The sequence below is a fragment of the Giraffa tippelskirchi genome, chromosome 11 (genome assembly GCF_054371585.1).
Source record: "Giraffa tippelskirchi isolate mGirTip1 chromosome 11, T2T-mGirTip1v1.2.pri, whole genome shotgun sequence".
NCBI classification, from domain to species: Eukaryota; Metazoa; Chordata; class Mammalia; order Artiodactyla; family Giraffidae; genus Giraffa; species Giraffa tippelskirchi.
This window is the reverse complement of record NC_137285.1, coordinates 147,317,306-147,337,714: the sequence shown is the minus strand read 5'-3', so window position 1 is coordinate 147,337,714 and position 20,409 is coordinate 147,317,306. Positions and strand designations below refer to the sequence as shown.

The window sequence follows — 20,409 nt, the reverse complement described above, 5'->3', positions numbered from 1 at the left end:
GAGTAGTAGCAGTCGCACAGTCGCTCAGTCTTTGAGACCCCATGTTCCAGGCAGGAATACCAGAGTGGGTTGCCATTCCCTTCTCTAGGGGGTCTTCCTGACCCCGGGGTTGAACCTGGGTCTCTTGCATTACAGGCAGACTCTTTACCATCTGAGCCACCAGGGAAACTGTTAGTCACTGACTATTACTGTTATTTAGGCTCAACCCGTGAATGAGAATGTGGAACCGAGACAACCAGCCCACAGTCAGCTGGCAGTGCCCGCCACCACCTTGCCTCCCAAAGCAAAGCACTTTGAAGAGCAGGTCCGATGTGACAGGTGCCAGTCTATGCATCGTAAGAGAAAGCACAGCTGTCTTTCAGCATCAGCCCACCAGCTCCCTGCTACTCCCGGTTATTGGCCTCAGACCTCCACCCACTCCACCTATTCCTCTGTCGTAATTATTTCAACAGAAGTCATAAAAGATCACTGCTCTCTAGTCCTGACAGTTCTTCCTCTTTCTCTCTGTCATTGACACTACAGCCTTTAGCCTCTAAGCCTTAAGGGGCACGGAGAGAAGTGAAAACATGTAGAAGTCCCAAGGCTGCCTTAGTCTATGAGCTTTGCCACTAAGCTGCCTTGTAAACCTCAGAGAAGTAACTTCTTTTCTCTAAACCGTTGGTTTCTGATCTGCAAAGACAGGAAACCAACATCCATTCATGGCTACCAGGTGTTTAGGCTCACGTTTGTATTGTTAACTTGTTTGATCTGCAGAATGAAGGGGTTGGACTATGTAATTTCTGGATTGCTTCTGGGAAATGTTTCAGAAGTTGCTTTCAAAACCACTGCAGCTCTCAGTCCAGGGAAGGGGCTGTGACCTCGCAGAGAGAGCACAGGGTACACACCTAGGCTGGCCTGGGTTTAAATCTCTGGTCTGTCCTTTCTCAGTTATGCCAATACTGAGCAAGTCAGGAGGGCACTCCCAACCTCAGTTTCCTCATCTACAAAATGGGAACAATAACGTTCCCTCACAGGGCTGCCTGGAGGATAAAATGAGATGGAGGAGGGGGTAGGAGCCGAGCAGGGCCCTTAGGACACGATGGGGTTGCAGAGAGACGCTACTGAGCACACACACACTCAGGGCTGCAGTGTGGGATCCTGCCTGCTTGCTTAACTACCTAAAGATTTGAGGATGTCTTTATGCAAATCATTTCTGCTAACCCCTGAAGGTTTTTGCTTGGGTTTGGTTTGTGAGAAGGAAGCAGAAAGTTGCATCTGATGGTCTAAAAGAATGCTGATGACAAAGGTTTCATTTCTGCAGCCTGTGCCCCGGGCCAGTGTCGGAGGGTCACTGCCACAGACCTGAGCAAAGTCGGCCTTTCCCTGGAGACTCTGCTGCCCAAGAACAAATATACTTCTTTCCACAAAAAAAATTTTTATTTCCACTTCAAAAGTTTCCCTCCACTGTGCTGGGAGCAGTCTGGGATCTGGGTCACTCTCTCTGAGGGGTCCTCTTTGACCCCCACCCCTGTGTGTAATTCTGGCCCCTCTTCCCACCTCTGGCCTCTTGCTGTTCCCCTTTCTGCTTTGCTCCTCTCCACAGCACTCATCACCACACAGCAAACACACCCACCCTCGCAGTTCCCCTGAACGTAAGCACTGCGGGTATTAGGGCTTGTGTTCACTGCAGGGTTTCCCCTGCTGAGAACAGACCCTGCACTAGCAGGCACAAGCAAGATGTGTTGGAAGAAAGAATCTGAACCTGAGTTAAAGTCCAGCTGGCAGTTATGGCCAAATAATAATAAAACCCACTCCAGTGTTCTTGCCTGGAAAATCCCATGGACAGAAGAGCCTGGTGGGCCACAGTCCCTAGGGTCGCAAAGAGTCAGACACGACTGAAGTGACTTAGCAATAATAAAATATCAATGAGCCCCTCACTTCACAATTTGCAAAGCCCTCTCACAGTATCTGTTTGATCCTGTTCATCTGATCTGCATATTCTAGGTGAAGAACCTTGCCTTAGACATGAAGGGTCTCTGGAAGACAAAGCAAGCTCTCCTGGTCTCTTGGCTTGAACAAGTCACTTCCCTTCTACAAGCTCATTTTTCCTTATAGGTAAAAATGACAAGATGTGAACTGAGTCCTTTCTGGGGCTCAGACTTTTAAATTCTTAAATCCTATGACCTGATTGTTAACCTTTTAAATGATGCTACCCATAAACCATATTGAAGAATCAGAAGTTGATGTGTCTGTCCATCTGATTCCATTTCCAGACCTCACACCACTGGGAGATGCTCCAGGTAAGTCTGCTGAGACAAACAAAAGCACACAGTAAATTCTATACAATGAATCCTGGTAAATATTTGTGTTTTATGGTCAAGGCAATTCATTTAGTTTAAAAAGAAACAACTCTAATTGGCTGGGTTTCCACTAGTCTCCTAACTCAATCATCTCCAGGCTCTCCTCTCCAAACCACCTTACATGGATTGCAGTCTGCCAGGCTCCTCTGTCCATGAAATTTTCAGGGCAAGAATGCTGGAATGGGTTGCCATTTCCTCCTCCAAGGGCTCTTCCCAACCCAGGGATTGAATTCGTGTCTCCTGCGTCTGCTGCATTGCAGGCAGATTCTTTTACTTCTGGGCCACCAGGGAAGACCATCTCACACACTGCTTGGAAACTACATGAACAAACCTTGCTTTCGGGAAATCAAAAACCTTCAGTGCCTCCCTACTGCCTACAGCACACACATAGAGGGGTTAGGCTACCATTTGAGACCCTCCTCGAATCTTATCCTGACCCTTTCAAACATACCTCTCCACCGCACTCGGCTTCAATGCACAAGAATTCTCTGCTTCAATCAATTCAACTCATTCATTCATTCAATAACTATGTGTTACATTCCTACTATGTGCCTGGTACTCACAACTCTAGGCACTGCTGTGCTGAACAAGAATACATTGTAGAAAGACAGGGAAAGGGGACAAGAGACAAGCAAACAAGCTAACAAGAGTATTTCACATAAGGATAAGGATAATGTCACTGGTGCTTTGAAAACAATAACCCCAGCAAAGCGGGATGCAGTGCCAGAGAGGTGGTGGGACTCCCTTCCAACCTGTCGTCAGGAAGGTCTCCCTCTGGGGCCACATTTAGGAAAGGCTCGAGGGAGAAGAAAAGGACAGCCACGCGGAGACCGGGGAAGGCTGTTCCAGGCAAAGTGAGAACAAGTGCAAAGGCCCTACAGGTGCAACAAACCTTTACACGCGCTCGGGGTGGAACAAAGGCCAGTATGGCCAAAGTAATGTGAGGCCAGGAGGAGGTTAGTGGGAGATGAGGTCAGAGAAGGAGGCAGGGGCCCTCTCAAGTAGAGCCTGGTGAGATGTTTGGATTTTATTCTGAGTCATGGGAAGCTGCTAGAAGATGTTCATAGGCGAGTGACATGATTGCTACATGACTGGCTGTAGTGTGGAGTGTGAGTTGTGGATAGTACAAGAGAAGAAGCAAGGGGACCAGCTCAGAGGCTTTTGAAAAGTCAAGGTGAGGGGTGATGCGGCTTGAGCCGGGGGAGGCAGTGCAGATGGAGCGAAGTTGAGGGACCACAGATGTTTCTGGATGTAGAGCTAACGCCATCCATCTAACCCATCTAATGACAGATTCATTAGAGGGGACGCTGGACTCTCCAGGTGGCGCTAGTGGTAAAGAACGTGCCTGCCAATGCAGGAGACATAAGAGATGTGGATTGGGTTCGATCCCTGGGTTGGAAGATCCTCTGGAGGAGGGCATGGCAACCCACTCCGTTATTCTTGCCTGGAGAATCCCCATGGAGAGAGGAGCCTGGCAGGCTACAGTCCATGGGGTTGCAAAGAGTCGGACACGACTGAAAAGACTTAGCCTGCAGGGTAGCAAAGACAGGACGAGCCAACATATTAGACTCATGCCTTCCCAGCAAGACTCTGTGCTTCCCCTTCACTTTCTCTCCACCTCCACTCTCTGCTCTCTCTTCACCATCTCTAAACCCACCCATTCCCACGTGCCACTGACGCCCCACTATTTCAGTGGCACCTTCCTTTTCTGCTTTCTTCAGTCCTAGGACTCTTTCTTCACTAGATCTCTGGTTCCTTGTGTGCGTGTGTCCGTCAGTAGAAGCTGAGATAATTTCTCTTTTGATGGCTGTGTTCTCCCTCCCCTATGAGGAGACTGACTCTGCAAGGGTAGGGTGGGCACACCAGCAAAAGTGGAGGACAGAATGCCATGTCAGCTATGAGCACAACCCTTGACTGGTGCCATCCGTCAGGTAAGTTACGGACTTCTCTGAGCCTCAGCTACGTAACTGGAGGGGAAAAGAGAGAGCGATGGGGTGGAGGTGTGACTGAATAAACAATGCACGTGAAGCGCTCAGTGGGCACCATGCCCGGCAGAGGGTAAGCCTTCCATAAATCATGGCCGCGGTTACTGTTTGCAGGGCACTCGTGCTGCTGGTGGCTGTGACTTTGGGCAAGTTTCTTCCCCTCTTTGAGTCTCAGTTTATGCATCTGTAAAATGGGATGCAGACAGACTCAGCTGTAAGATTCTCAGTGCCTGTATTTGGAAACACCTTAGGATCCACTTGAAGTCATGTCCAAAACCCATGGTACGTGATTTATTCTTCATAATGTTGCACCGCCCTCTATTGGAGGTGCTCTGCCAGCATACTTGCTGGAACCTGAAATCAGCAGATGCTTAAACAGAAGCCCAGCACTCCTTCGCCTTTATTCTGACAGCTGCCTCTTCTTAAGGAAGATCTCTTTCTCTACAGCTATGGATTATTTTTAAAACAACAAAACATGGTTTCTTTGGATTTTTAAATTCTGTCCCTACTGTCTTCCATTTTTAGGACTTTGTAAAAGTTTTAGGGTTTAAACAAAACGTATCTATTTTAACATAATCCTAGAGTTACAAAAAAGTTGGAAGGATAACACAAGAAATACACTATATCCTCACCCAGATTCCCCAGATATTTACAACTGATCACATTTGTCTCATTATTTTCTCTCTCTCTGTACACTCACATACACGTACACACACATATATATATATATAATACATACGTATTATTTCTGAATCATTTGAGAGTAAACTACAGACAGGATAAGCCCCTTTACCCCTAAATACTTTATTGATGATCATATGATAGTATAAAATCTTCAGACTTTATTCAGATTTCTCATTATCTCAACAGGCTCCTTAGAGCAGAACAAAATCTTGCATCCCATTTTACATTTGGTTGTGCTGTCTATAGTTTTCTTTACTCTGGAATGGTTTCAAAATTTTTCTTCATCTCTCAAGACATTGACATTTTTGAAGACCACAGGCCAGGTATTTTGTAGAATATTCCTCTATTTGGTTCTGTCAAATGTCTCCTAAGAATTAAATTCAGGTCATGTATTTTTGGCAATAACATCACAAAAGTTTGGGGTAGCTTTGAGTTTTAAAAATAAAAAATCAGTACATTTAGGAAGGATATGCAATAATGATATATTAGAAATTATTATAATCGTGTATTTATTAGTTTATCTGCATAAACAAACACTTGAGCTGTTTTGAAAAGTACCAAGCCCCATCCCTAGACATTTTTATTAAATTGGGGTATTGCTTACATACTATAGACGTTTTTAAAAAACTCTCCAGGTGCTTCTAATGGGGAATCAGGATTGAGTCATTGATTTCTACTTTGCTAACTCAAAAAAGAATATTAGACAAATTACAGAGATCCATATAAATACTGTAAGATAAGATAAGTTGAAAGAAGGGAAGGACTCTCAGTAGGAGAAGAATACACATGAAGTTTCACAGGCTTGCTCTGAATGGCCTACAAACTTCTTCCAACAAACAACATGAAGATAATGAAGTAACATTACAGACTGAGACCCAGGTTTTTTTTTTTTTGGCCGCTTCAAGGCAGGTGGAATCCAGTTCCCCTACGCAGGGATCAAACGGGCACCCCCTGCCTGCCTTGGAAGGGCAGAGTCTTAACCACTGGACCACTAGAGGAGTCCTGACTGAGACCCAATTTTTAAATGATATATACAAGGGTTTCCCTGGTGGTCCAGTGGTTAAGAATCTGCCTTGCAATGCAAGGGATACCGGTTCGATCCAAACGCCCCAGAGCAACTGGGTCCGTGAGCCACCACTACTGAAGCCCGGGTGCCTAGAGCCTGTGCTCTGCAACAAGAAGCCACTGCCGTGAGAAGCCCGCGCCCCGCGATGAGGAGCGGCCCCCACTCGCCACACTAGAGGAAGCCCACGCACAGCAGCAAAGACCCACCACAGCCAGAGACTAAATTAATTAACAAATCCTTTTTAAAAGTTATATATATAAGATAAAACTACACTTATGTCTAGAAAAAGAAATTGAAGAAATAGACTAAAAAAATGTCAGTGGTTGCATTTGAACGGTGATGTTATGGGTGATCTTAATTTTTCCCACATTTTTCTTTATTTTCAATATTTCCTTTAAATAATCTGAGGTATTTTTTAGTAATTAAATTATTTTCAAAATATCAATATATAATCATTAAAATTATTTTCATTTGCACAAGCACTTAATTTGCAAAGCTCACATTTCATAATAGTAATGCAATAAGCAAATGATAATAATGATTTATTGAATGCTTACTATGTGTCAAGTACTATACTATAAGCTTTACACACATTCTCTTTAAATCCTAACAGCTACTCTTTGAGGTCAACACTGTCATGAACTTCATTTTATAAGGTGAAGAAATAAGACTCAGAAAAGTTAGTGGACTTGCCCAGGCTCAAATAGCTTCAAGGAGTCAGCAAGGATTTTGCTCTAAACTTTTCACATCTAACCACTAAGTACACTATTGTCTAATTGCTAGGAAAAACAGGCACTCTTATGCAAACTCCAGTAAATTTAGTTATTTTGCATGTCATTTGTTAAAGATTGCTTTCCATGTCGGATGAATGTTTAATATGAAAAATGCCTTGGTATGCTTTGGTTAGTAGCTTGGAAAATGAGATGAAAATTCTTGCTGTTACTTTGGTTAGTAGCTTCCCACCAACATGCAGGCACCGGCTGTTTTTCTAAAAAGCAAAGTCACAAAATATTGAATAAATTACAATATTGCCAGGCAATATTCAGTCATTTTGTTTACAAGGATTTTAAACATGATGCAACATTTTAAAACATTACTAGAACAGACTCATTCTTCATTCAAAAGACACTCATAGTATGTCTTTAATTCTTTTCCCATGTATCAAGATCAAAAATTTTTACTGAGCTCCGTCTAAAAGGTTTAGTAGTAGAAAAACAAAATTTAAAAGTCTGGTTTGGTTTAGTGTAGTTGAGTTTTAATTACTTTTGTTTTTAAGAAAAAGAATTGGAAAAATATGTGAGCTGTCCACTGTGAGTTACAGAACAAGCCGAGGGCTAAGGGTCAGAGGCCTGGGTTTCGGTTGCCACTTTCCTCCTCTGGGCTTTTGTTTCCTTATTATAAAATGAAGGGACTGGACCAGACAATCTCTAAGGAACGTCCCAGCTCAAAAACTCATGATTTTACAACTGGAGTGTCCTGCCTTGCTCCGTGTTACCCGAACCTAATGAGCAGCAAAAGCGGCCGCCTTCTCCTGGCACTGAGACGGACAACAGGAGAGAAGTGAATGGAGGTGGTTTCCCCCTGTCGACCGTCCATCACCGAGGCTGCTCTCAGCTCTGGCCCCGGAAAGAAAAGAAAACAGGAAATGAGACTTCCCTGGCAGTCCAGTGGTTCAGACTCCCCACTTCCACCGCAGACGGCACAGGTTCAATCCCTGGTCAGGGAACCAAGATCCCCACATCCAGTATGCCAGGCAGCCAAAAAAAAAAAGGAAAAAAAACTAGGAAAGGAAGCAGAATAACTGAATTTTAAGAAGTAAGAGGGTTAGAGGAAGGAGAAAGTGAGGAGCAGAAAGAAAGTGAAGGGAAAGGATGTCCTTTTTGTTACGGATTTTCATATATTTAAACATCCCAACACTTTATAAGCAAATCAAATTTCATACAATATATTCTGGTATTCCAAATCAGATATAGTAAGTTTATATCTGTAAAGAACACTTTAAAAATACTGCATTTATTTAAACAATAGCTAGACGGCAAAGAAAAGTACTGTATTTATTTAAAATTCTCCCATTTTCATTAAATGAATGTCTTTTTATTCCCATCACTTCTGGTTTCTAGAGCTGTCCTGTCCCAAACGGTAGCTGCTGACTCCACAAGGCTATTTAAACATAAATTTAGATTAATTAAAATGAAATAAAATGTAAAAGCTAGCTCTTCAGCCGCTGTACTAACCACAGACCAAGCGTTCAACAGCCACAAGGGGCTAGTGGCTACTGTACTGGACAGGGCAAACTTGGGACACTTCAATTAAGGAAGACAGCTCTACTGGACACCACTATTCTTGAGAGTTTGATTAAAGGGAAACGGAGGGGCCTCCCTCGTGGTCCAGTGGCTAAGACACCGCCCCCAACTCAGGGTTTCTGGGTTCGATCCCTGCTCAGGGAACTAGATCCCTCATGCCACAGCTAAGACCCAGAACAGTTAAATAAATAAATATTTTTAAAAAGAAGGGGAGAATGGAGTTCAGAACATTTGAGGGACGATTAATTCAACAACAGGATAAACAAAAATGATGTAAATAGGCAGTTGTTAATAATTACAGTAGTTTCAGAAGCTGGGTTTAGTGGTTTATACGCCTTCTGTCACTCCTTAAAATTTCCTCATGAGGTGAACACACATATTATCCCCATTTTACAAATGGTAAAACTGAGGCGTAAAGAGATTCAATTGCCCAGGTTCACATAGCAACTGACAGCCCCAGTTTAAACAGCACCAGACTCCTTGCCAAGAGACTCCTCAGGCACAAACACTCTCGAGAGTGGCACAGCCCACAGAAATAGAACGCAAACCACATGTGTGATTTTAAATTTACCAGTAGCCTCATTAGAAGAAGCAAAAAAGAGGCAGGTGAAATTAGTTTTAATGATGTATTTTAACTCAATAATCCAAACGTTGTCATTTCAACATGTAATGATTATTTTTTTAATATTTGTTTATTTTAGTTATTTCGCTGCACCAGGACTTAGTTGTGGCACGTGGTTGAAACCTGTGGGATTTAGTTCCCTGACCAGGGGTCGACCCCAGTTTCCTCGCATTGGGAGTGAAGAGTCTTAGCCACTGGACCACCAGGGAAGTCCCTCAACATGTACCAATTATTAATAAGATACGTTACATTCTCTTTCCGTACAAAGACTTGGACGTTCAGGGCGTATTTTACACCTACAACATATCTCCGCTTGGACCAGCCACACTGCAAGCGTTCAAGAACCACATGGGCAAGTGGCTACCCCCGGTATGGGGGTCTATGGGGTCAAAGCAAGAGCTTGGGCCACTGACCGGAAGGGTTGGTATAGAGCTCGCTTCAGCAGGAGCGGCCAAGCCTCTTCCTCCTCCCCTCAGCCCCTGCCCGAGGCCGCTTTAGGCCCTGAGATCTCCCTCGGGTGCTGTGGAGGCCTCTTCCCCTTGGAGATACCCACACCCCCCGCCAGGACACTCTGCGACCCACTGGGGGCCCAGACTCTGCGCTGGGAGTGTCCTCGCTCAGCCTCCTCCTCCTCCAAGGGGAGGGACGAGCGAGAGCAGGCCCTGCCTCCCCACCGCCCTGGGGATGGAACGCGCACACGGCTGCCCCTTCTTCAGGGAAGGGGCCGCACACCCGGCCCGGCTGTGGGCAGCGGAGGAGGCTACAGGCCCTTCGGCTGGAATTTCTGTTCACGCTTCTTTCCAGGAACAACAACAACAAACACCTCTGGATCCATTTTGGCTTCCCTCTTACAAGTCAGGACGGTTGACCAGTTCCCAGGGTAGAATTACGTGGACTTCAGCACCCCCTTCTCATAAAGCTCTTCCCCAAAGGCTGCCATGTGCTCCTGTTGTATATCCGCTCTTGTTTCAGCTTGTGTCTGGGCTTCCCAGTCACCAGGATGCTGACTGTAATTTTATCACCTTCCCTTCGATCCCACACGCTCATTTCTACCTGTGCCTCTGCCCTTACGGTTTATTTTTTCTAATGATGATTTCCCCTTTGTTTAATCATTCCGGTGAAATTGGACTCAAAATAGAAAACGACAGCGTGCTGACACCGATGGGAAATAGATCCGCTAGAACAACAAGTCCAACAATTGTTTCCTTACAGCTTCGAGTAACAATGTGCCGATTGCCGCCCCTAAATATCACCAGCTCACCCACTTACGGACGTGACATCACCTCACAATCCAGGGGCGGCCCTTTCACTCCCCGGACAGCATGCGTGAGTTAGGGTTCTTCTAGGGACAAGGCTCTATTGGGCCAGGCTCTGGGGGAGATGGAAGCAGGTATGGCCGTCAAGGCTTCTGCCCTAAAGAGCTTTGTAGGGAATGAAGATGATGCCCGTCCCAACCTTAAAGCAGAAACAATAAGGAACTGCCTGCTTCGCCACAGGAGGAAGGGAACTGGAGAGGCGGGGGTGGGAGAAACATACCCATTTGTAAAGCAACCAGCTTTTGCCTGATTGGTCAATGTTGGTACAGTTGGTTCAAAGGTTTTTAATATTATCCCCAAATGGGGCTTCCCTGGTGGCTCAGTGATGAAGAATCCACCTACCAAAGCAGGAAACACAGGTTCAAACCCTGATCTGGGAGGATCCCACATGCTGCAGAGCAACAAAGCTCATGCATCACAATTATTTAGCCCTCCCTGGTGGCTCAGGCGGTAAAGAATCCACCTGCAACGCGGGAGACCTGGGCTTGATCCCTGGGTTGGGAAGATCCTTTGGAGGAGGGCATGGCAACCCACTCTAGTATTCTTGCTTGGAGAATCCCCATGGACAGAGGTGCCTGGCAGGCTATAGTCCTTGCGGTCACAAAGAGTTGGACACAACTAGTGACTAAGCACTAGAGCCTAGGAATCGCAACTACGGAGCCCACACACTACGGGCCCGAGTGCCTGTGCTCTGCAACGAGAGCAGCCCCCACTCACCATAACTGGAGAAAAGTCTGCACAGCAACAAAGGCCCAGCGCACCCTAAAATAAATAGAGAATAAACAAATATCACCCTGGCTGGAAGGGATATTATCCCAGCATGGTCTGTCTTCTTTGCTGTGAGAGGCAACCTCCCTCAGAGAGGACAGTTGAAGATTACGTTCTCTGTTGCAAACAGAGAGAGAGAGAGAGCAGAGGACGCCTCCAGCCTCTCCATCCCAAGAAACGTATTCCTGCTACTTAGGGAAGCGATGGACGGGGAACGTCTGAAAGAGCCCCACACATGACACAGATTCAGGGCCGGGTTTATTTTTACTTCTTCTGGAACTGTCCCCCCAAGCACAGTTCAGATATCCAACAGCAGTCACGCTTGGTCCCCATTTTAGTGGTTCTTTGCACATGCTCCATCACACCACCTGGGTTTGACTTTTTTTCCCCCCACAGCATTGATCACTATCTGAAATTCTCTTATTCATTCATTTGGGATCCAGTTGATCACTGGCCCACAAGTAAACTGTATCGTCAGAAGAGCAGGATCTGTCAGGGCACTGCAGTAACCCCCCCGGGTTTTGCAACAGTGTTGGCTGAAGTGGGCACTCAATAAATATTTGTGGAAGTCCACAGAGGGCTGAAAAGACGGGAAGCAAAAAGTAAAGGAGAAAAGGAAAGATATACCCATTTGAATGCAGAGTTCCAAAGAATAGCAAGGAGAAATAAGAAAGCCTTCCTCAGTGATCAATGGAAAGAAATAGAGGAAAACAATAGAATGGGAAAGACTAGAGATCTTTTCAAGCAAATTAGAGATACCAAGGGAACAACATTTCATGCAAAGATGGGCTCAATAAAGGACAGAAATGGTAGGGACCTAACAGAAGCAGAAGATATTAAGAAGAGGTGGCAAGAACACACAGAAGAATTGTACAAAAAAGTTCTTCACGACCCAGACAATCACGATGGTGTGATCACTCACCTAGAGCCAGACATCCTGGAATGTGAAGTCAAGTGGGCCTTAGGAAACATCACTACGAACAAAGCTAGTGGAGGTGATGGAATTCCAGTTGAGCTATTTCAAATCCTCAAAGATGATGCTGTGAAAGTGCTGCACTCAATATGCCAGCAAATATGGAAAACTCAGCAGTGGCCACAGGACTGGAAAAGGGCAGTTTTCATTCCAATTCCAAAGAAAGGCAATGCCAAAGAATGCTCAAACTACCGCACAATTGCACTCATCTCACATGCTAGTAAAGTAATGCTCAAAATTCTCCAAGCCAGGCTTCAGCAACACATGAACCATGAACTTCTAGATGTTCAAGAGGATTTTAGAAAGGGCAGAGGAACCAGAGATCAAATTGCCAACATCCGATGGATCATCGAAAAAGCAAGAGAGTTCCAGAAAAACATCTATTTCTGCTTTATTGACTATGCCAAAGCCTTTGACTGTGTGGATCACAATAAACTGTGGAAAATTCTGAAAGAGATGGGAATACCAGACCACCTGACCTGCCTCTTGAGAAACCTGTATGCAGGTCAGGAAGCAACAGTTAGAACTGGACATGGAACAACAGACTGGTTCCAAATAGGAAAAGGAGTACGTCAAGGCTGTATATTGTCACCCTGCTTATTTAAGTTATATGCAGAGTACATTATGAGAAACACTGGGCTGGAAGAAATACAAGCTGGAATCAAGATTGCCGGGAGAAATATCAATAACCTCAGATATGCAGATGACACCACCCTCATGGCAGAAAGTGAAGAAGAACTAAAGAGCCTCTTGATGAAAGTGAAAGAGGAGAGTGAAAAAGTTGGCTTAAACCTCAACATTCAGAAAACTAAGATCATGGCATCCAGTCCCATCACTTCATGGCAGATAGATGGGGAAACAGTGGAAAACAGTGGCTGACTTTATTTTTCTGGGCTCAAAAATCACTGCAGATGGTGATTGCAGCAATGAAATTAAAAGACGCTTACTCCTTGGAAGGAAAGTTATGACCAACCTAGATAGCAGATTAAAAAGCAGAGACATTACTTTGCCAACAAAGGTCCGTCTAGTCAAGGCTATGGTTTTTCCAGTGGTCATGTATGGATGTGAGAGTTGGACTATAAAGAAAGCTGAGCACCGAAGAACTGATGCTTTTGAACTGTGGTGTTGGAGAAGACTCTTGAGAGTCCCTTCAACTGCAAGGAGATCCAACCAGTCCATCCTAAAGGAGATCAGTCCTGGGTGTTCATTGGAAGGACTGATGTCAAAGCTGAAACTCCAATACTTTGGCCACCTGATGCAAAGAGCTGACTCACTAGAAAAGATCCTGATGCTGGGAAAGATTGAAGGCAGGAAGAGAAGGGGACGACAGAGGATGAGATGGCTGGATGGCATCATCAACTCTATGGACATGGGTTTGGGTGGACTCAGGGAGTTGGTGATGGACAGGAGAGCCTGGCGTGATGCAATCCATGGGGTCGCAAAGAGTCGGACACGACTGAGCGACTGAACTGAACAGAGGGCTGAATAGTAGTATCCAACAAAGTTACAAAGGCACATGCCTACAAAGGCACTCACAGTGACTGAAAATGAGATCAGGAGGGTGAATCTTATTTTTATTCTCCTTAAAAGAACCAAGAGAATCTCTGAACCTCAGTTATCAAAGTAATTCATCACACCATGGTTTATAGGAACAAAAGACTAGAAGAACCTAAATGTCTACTTGGTTACAGACATTGAGGTAACCGAGGATACTGCGACAGAACAATGTCGCTCTTTGTGATACAGAAGGATTTCCTGAATCTAATTTTTTTTATCATAGTTGATTTACAATGTTTTGAAAGTTCCGGGTGTACAGCAAAGTGATTCAGATATATATACATATATTCCTTTTTGGATCCTATTACAGGATATTGAACATTATTCCCTGTGCTATATGGTAGGTCTTTGTTGTTAATCTATTTTACATAGTGTATCTGTTCATCCTAAGCTCCTCACTTATCTCTGTCCTCTCCTTCCCCTTTAGTAACCTTAAATTTGTTTTCTATGTCTACGAGTCTATTTCTGTTTTATAAAAAAGTTCATTTGCATCATTTTTTTGATTCCACATATACGCGATATCATAATATTTGTCTTTCTCTGACTTACTTCACTTGGTATGATAATCTCTAGGTCTACCCAGATTGCTGCAAATGGCATTATTTCATTCCTTTTTATGGCTGAGCAATACCCCACTGCATATATGCGCCGTATCTTCTCTATTCATTCCTCTGTCAGTGAACATTTAGGTTGCTTCCATATATTGGCTATTGCAAATAGTGCTGCTATAACACTTGGGTACACTGGGGTACATGTATCTTTTTAAGTTAGAGTTTTCATATTTTCCTGAATCTAAACTTAAGGAAAAAGCAAAGTACAGGACAGTGTTAAAATACGCTATTAATGGTGGGGAGAAAAAAAGAGAGAGAGGCCGTGTATTTGTATTTTCTTATTTATGAAAATAGTATTTCCACCAGGGTACCAAAAAACCAGCTATTAATACAGCAACAACCTACAGGGAGGCAAGGTGGATTACTTGGGAACAGGGAAGAATTTTCACCGTAAACCTGTCTGTAACTTTTGAGTTTCGAACCATAAGAATGTACTACCTATTTAAAAATAAAATCAATCAAACTGATAACTGTATTTATTTAAAATATAGGTTGATTGAATCAATTGATGACTGCAGTTCAGAGTTTCCCTTGGTGGCTTTCAGGAAATGTGAACCAGTGTCCCTCCCATTTTTATCCACAGGCTCAACCCTGGGCCTGTCCTCACTCTTCCTCTCTCTACCTCTCCCCACGACTAAAATAAGGCCAAACTCCTGAAGGCTGGGCCCCTGAGGGAGCTGTCTCACTAGCTCGCTGGAGGTGTGTGAGGACAAGCAAACAGTGGCACGTGGTGACAACAGAAATCCCCTGCATGCCAGTGTGTCCGTGTACACAGAACGAGACGTCATCGTGTTTACCTTCCAGGGAGTTTTACAAAAACAACCTTCCTGCTTCCTTAAACTACTAGATAAGAGAAAATAAACCTGGCTCTGCTTTGAATCAACTGGCTTAGTTGAAACCATGGCGTCTGGGGGAAATTTGGGGTAAACAGGTGGCAGCAGCCTCTTGTGAGCCTGCTATATTCTGGCTACGAAGAGACAGTGCCGGCTAGAATTAGTATCATTCTTGAGCTGATGGGAAAAGGGTCTCTTAGAAGCCACAGTATCCAGAAAGATCAGGGCCAGCTCAGAGAATCCAAACCCATCTCCTGGTCTGCTCCCGGGGGCAGCGAGCCCGAAAGGCCATCTCCGTGGGAAACTGCCCCTGGTTTCATGCTCTGCGGTCACCAGCGTGGAATTCTTCATAACTGCCTAACAAGCAACCCACATCTTTATTTTGTACTGGACCCCACCAAATTCATGTCGTCAGTTCTGCAGGAAGTGTCGGAAACGTCCTTGCCATCTCAGGTGCTCCAGTTTATTGTTTGTTGGGAAATATACAGTGTCTGTTCCTGCATGCGTGCATGCTCCCTCGGTCGTGTCTGACTCTTTGCGACCCCATGGACTGCAGCCCGCTGGACTCCTCTGTCCATGGGATTTCCCAGGCAACGATATTGGAGTGGGTTGCCATTTCCTACTCCAGGGGATCTTTCTGACCCAGGGATCGAACCCCCGTCTCTTGCGTCTCCTGCATTGGCAGGCAGGTGGGTTCTTTACCACTGTGCCACCTGGGAAGTCCGATTTCCCATGAGCACATTCTCGTTTACCAGTATACCTGGGTTTATCAGATCCTTTCCTGAAAGCCATTTTAGGAGAGCTTGAGGGTCCAGGTACTTGCAACAGTGGACAGGCAGGAGGAGAAGGGCAAGGGCAAGGTCGAGGGACAGGCCACTCCAACAACTTGGGTACAACCAGACATTGCCAGCATTTCTTTTCATTCCTGGCTTCCACAGGGTGCCAAGAATTACTGGTTCACACTATAACACCTCTGAGGAAAATCTTCTGAAGAAGACACAAGGACAAGAGCTCTAATTTTTGCACTTGTCCTTTCATTCCAGAAATATTTATTGAGCAAATAGGTGCTAGACATACAATAGGAAGGCACTTCCCCTGACTCAGGAGCTTACAGTGTATGGAGCTAGGCAGTAAGCAACTAAATGAACACAATCGTGGGTATGAATTGCAGTAAGTGCTACAGAGGAAGCACACTGCTAAGAGATAAGAACTGGTGGGCAATGAGGAGGGGTAAAGGGGCTAGGACAGAGGCATTAGAGGAGGGCTGTCTGAAAGTGTGACCCTTTGGCTGAGACCTGGAGGATGAACAGAAGCAGCTAAAGTGTGAAGAAAAGAGGAAGGGCAGACCCCGGAGGGGAAGAGCCTGTGAAAGGACACTGAGGTATGCAGGAACCTGGCCTGTAGATGAACTGGACAAAGGCCAGAGAACAAGGGGGAGAGTGAGGAAGAGGGGGCTGGGGCTGGAGAAGTGGGCAGGGGCCAGTTCCTGCAGGACTTGATAGACCCCATTGGGGAACTTGACTTCCACTCCAAATGCAGCAGGTAGTCTTTGAAGACTAGTAAGAGGGATAGTAATACCATCAGATTCGCATTCTGGCAAGTTCACTGTAGCTGATATATGTCCCCTTTCACTGGAATGAAGTGGGGCAGGAGACCCCAAATGAGAAAACTAGTTAGGAGGCAGTTGCTGGTAAGAGATGACAGTGTTTCAGATAGGTGTGTTAGTGGTGAGAACGGGGGTGCGGGGGAGGGTGGAAATCAGTGTAGATAAATATACTTTAAAAGGGGAATAGACAGGATTTGATGATGGATTTGGGGGATGGGAGTGAAGGGTCATGACCAATAGGTATCTTACATGGGAGACTCAATGGCTGTAAATGACATTTACAGAATCAGAAGAAAACAGATTCGGGGGGTGGGCACCGAGATTAACAAACTGATTCTGAACATTAATGTGAGAGGACCGTGAGACATCACAGAGCAGAGATGTCTAACTCACTCCTCACCAGACAAGCGAGAGGGAGGCTTCGTCAAAAAGCCCACTCGGAGGGGCAGGATGGTCAGAAGAGAAGGGCGGGGCCTGGCTTCCTACTTCCTGTGAGTCACTGGGTCCTGGGCCCCCAGCTGAGACTCCAGGACAGACTCTCCCTGGGAGATCTGGAATGTCCAGCAGCCTCTTCCTTCTACCCCTACTCCAGCCTCCCCGTCACCTCAGTTTACGACCTGATATGGTATTCATGGGCAGAATAATAAGGTTGAGGACAAATGCCCTGTAAGTAGCAGACTTGTGCCTTATGGATGGGCTCATGCTCACTGAATGTGGGCACTAACTTTTTCTCAGAGCGCTGGGTCCCAGAACCACACTGGCCTGGGAGGCAAGAGCCCTGGGTTGGTAAATCCTCCATCTGCATGGCACTCGGCGGCTTACAGAGCACTTTCACGTCCACTTTCTCATTCTCTGGACAACATTCGAGACCAGGCAGCAATTATTATTAACATCACTTTATATAAGGAGGTTCAGAGAGGTTAATCTAATTTTCCTAAGTCACACAGGTAATTGAGGAGTCAGTCTGTCTGATGGCCAAAGTCAAAACTCTTTGTAGAAAGCTGTGTCATTTCATGGCGGGGACTGCCCACGTTCAGGGAAAGCTGCCTTCGTTTCTGAGAATCAGAGAGGCAACTGGGAGAGCCCCACTGCCTAAGACACTACCCAGAACCACAGTCTGTTAGAGTTGCAAGCGCCCATAGAGCTCCTATCCAGTCTCCTCATATTACAGTTGACAGGAAAACAGACTCACAGAGGGAAGGAAGTTCGTGGCAGAACAGGACTAAAACCCCAATCTCTAGCCTAGATCTCTTTCCACCTCACTCAAGGCTTCCTGGGTTTGGCCCTCTTCCATCTACGGAAGAGTCAGCCCTTGCGCTAGGAGAACTCTGGGGGAAAGCAAGTAGGTAAAAGGTTGCTTGGCAACTAGAAAGGTGGGTGGGTGTGGCACCTGCCATCCATTTACCCTTCTTTCTTGTGTCCTCATCCCCAAGCTTCCTCCAGGGAGGACCACTCCCAACTCCTCTTCAAGGTTCTGCACCTGGATGGAATTTATGTCCAGGAGTCCACTTCACTTCCTGCTGTAGGAGCAGGCCTGCGAGTCAGGTCTGGCCAATCAGAGCATCCCCTTTCTCTGGCCACGGTGACTGGCTCAGGAATGGGCATGTGACCTAAGCTCAGCCACTCACAATCTTTCCCTCAGGACTGTCAATCTTATGAAGACTCCTTCAGTGGCTCCTAGGTCCAGTGATGAAGACTGCCTGCTTTCAAAGCAGGGCGTACTGATATGATACCTGGTTGGGGAAATAAGATCCTACCTGCTGCCAGGCACAGCCAAAAAACTGAAGAAAGGAAAAAGATTCCCTCATGGACTGAAGAAATGCCTGAAGTCATTTGTTTTCGCTGCTGTAGCCTATGTCTTCTGGGCTTCTCTGGTGGCTCAGACAATAAACGACTCGCCTGCGATGCAGGAGACTCAGTTCGATTCTTCGGTGGGGAAGGTCCCCCAGAGAAGGAAATGGCACCCCGCTCCAGTATTCTTGCTGGATAATTCCATGGACAGAGAAGCCTGGCGGGCTACAGTCCATGAGATGGCAAAGAATCAGACACGACTGAGTGACTAACGCTTCACTTCCTATGCTTTTTAGCCTAAATCTTTAGCCTTCCTGACAATTCATCCCAACTGAAGACCCCGCACCAACTCTTTTGAGGGGGTAGTTAGGAAATCAAACAATAATATCATTTCTTGTATCTCCTGACAAATTGCTCGTTCAGTGGGATGTGGTAGCTTTGTTCCTGAGTATTTATCTGGAAAATGAAACCTAGTGCAAGAAAATGCAGCTGACACAAAACCTTTTCATGATTCTTTTAAATCAACGACTCTCTATATGTGGTCCCCAGATCAGCACCATCAGCATCACCTGGGAACTTGCTAAAATTCCCTATCTACCGGCCACAACCCAGATATATAGTGGATTAGGAACTCTGGGGGGTAGGCCAGCAGTCCAGGTTTTTAGAAGGTCCCTTAGATGCCCAACTGTGTGCACGCTAAGTTGCTTCAGTCGTGTCTGACTCTTTGAGACCCTATAGGCAGTACCCACCAGGCTCCTCTGTCCATGGGATTCTCCAGGCAAGAACATTGGAATGGGTTGCCATGCCCTCTTCCAGGGGATCTTCCCCACCCAGGGATCAAACTCGCGTCTCTTAAGTCTCCTGCATTGGCAGGCAAGTTCTTTACCAGTAGTGCCCCCCAGGAAGCCCTCTGATGCCCACTAGAGCTTTAGAACTACTTCTTTAAACCGTTGACCACACCCCCGTATAGATTTACTTAAACATTCAGATATGAAGAAAATAGACGCTTGAAAGTCATGTCTCATTTCAGACCAAACTTTGCAGGATCGTTTTATGTTAATCTAGGGAGGTGGAGACATCAGACTTAAGTTCTAATCTTCCCTCAGCTGTCTGCTCACTGTGTGAATCTGGGCTAGTAATGCCACCCCTTAAGTTTCAGTTTTCTCACATGAAACACTTGGAATAATAACATCTCCTTTATAGGTTACCATGGACATGAAGTGAGATCATGACTATAACCTTGCTATCATATAACAAGCTCTGGATAAATTTCAGCTCTTATTATCATGTTCATAGGGCTTACCTGGTGGCTCAGATGGTAAAGAATCTGCCTGCAATGCAGGAGACCTGGGTTCAATTCCTGGGTTGCGACAATCCCCCAGAGAAGGAAATGGCTACCCACTCCCGTATTCTTGCCTAGAGAATCCCAAGGACAGAGGAGCCTGGCGGGCTTCCGTCCATAGGGTCGCAGAGTCAGACACAACTGAGCAACTAACACACACATATCATTGTTTATAGAACTAAGGCTACTCATTACTTACATGTAAACCCTAACTCCCTACACTGGATGAGAACACATTTCCCATGTGTTTGAAATTAACGTTTGGCACAAAGAATGAAATGAGAAGACCTACATGTTAGGCCTGGCACTGCCAATAATTTACCATATGACGTGCAGTGAGCCAGTTTCTATCTCTAAACCTCAGTTTCCCCACGTGTTAAATAAGCTGGTTGGGACTAAATAGGCTGTAAGGTCCTTCTGGACTCAGACACTCTGAAATTCTAAGTCTTAAGCCTTGAACAGAGTTTTTTTAATTGCTCATAGAAAGCGCAGTCTTCAGTCAAAATTATCTGGAAGCAGCTATTTCTTAGGAACTGTGAAAGGAGGGCCACTCCCTAAAAGTGGGCGTTAGAGGGAAGCAAGTCTTCCCACAGAGCAAATGTCTCTATAGATT

The 20,409-nt window shown here is 45.5% G+C and overlaps 1 long non-coding RNA gene across 1 annotated transcript in view; it reads right to left on the bottom strand.

Annotated features, from left to right (window-relative positions):
- Positions 1–1,397: 1,397 nt before the first annotated feature.
- LOC145525526 (uncharacterized) overlaps positions 1,398–20,409 on the bottom strand; it is a 35,616-nt gene continuing 16,604 nt past the window's right edge. The window contains exons 3-4 of the long non-coding RNA XR_014068270.1: positions 11,033–11,077; positions 1,398–2,285 (exon numbers count right to left, since the gene is read on the bottom strand). This is a non-coding gene — a long non-coding RNA (uncharacterized LOC145525526). The remainder of the gene's footprint in view (positions 2,286–11,032; positions 11,078–20,409) is intronic.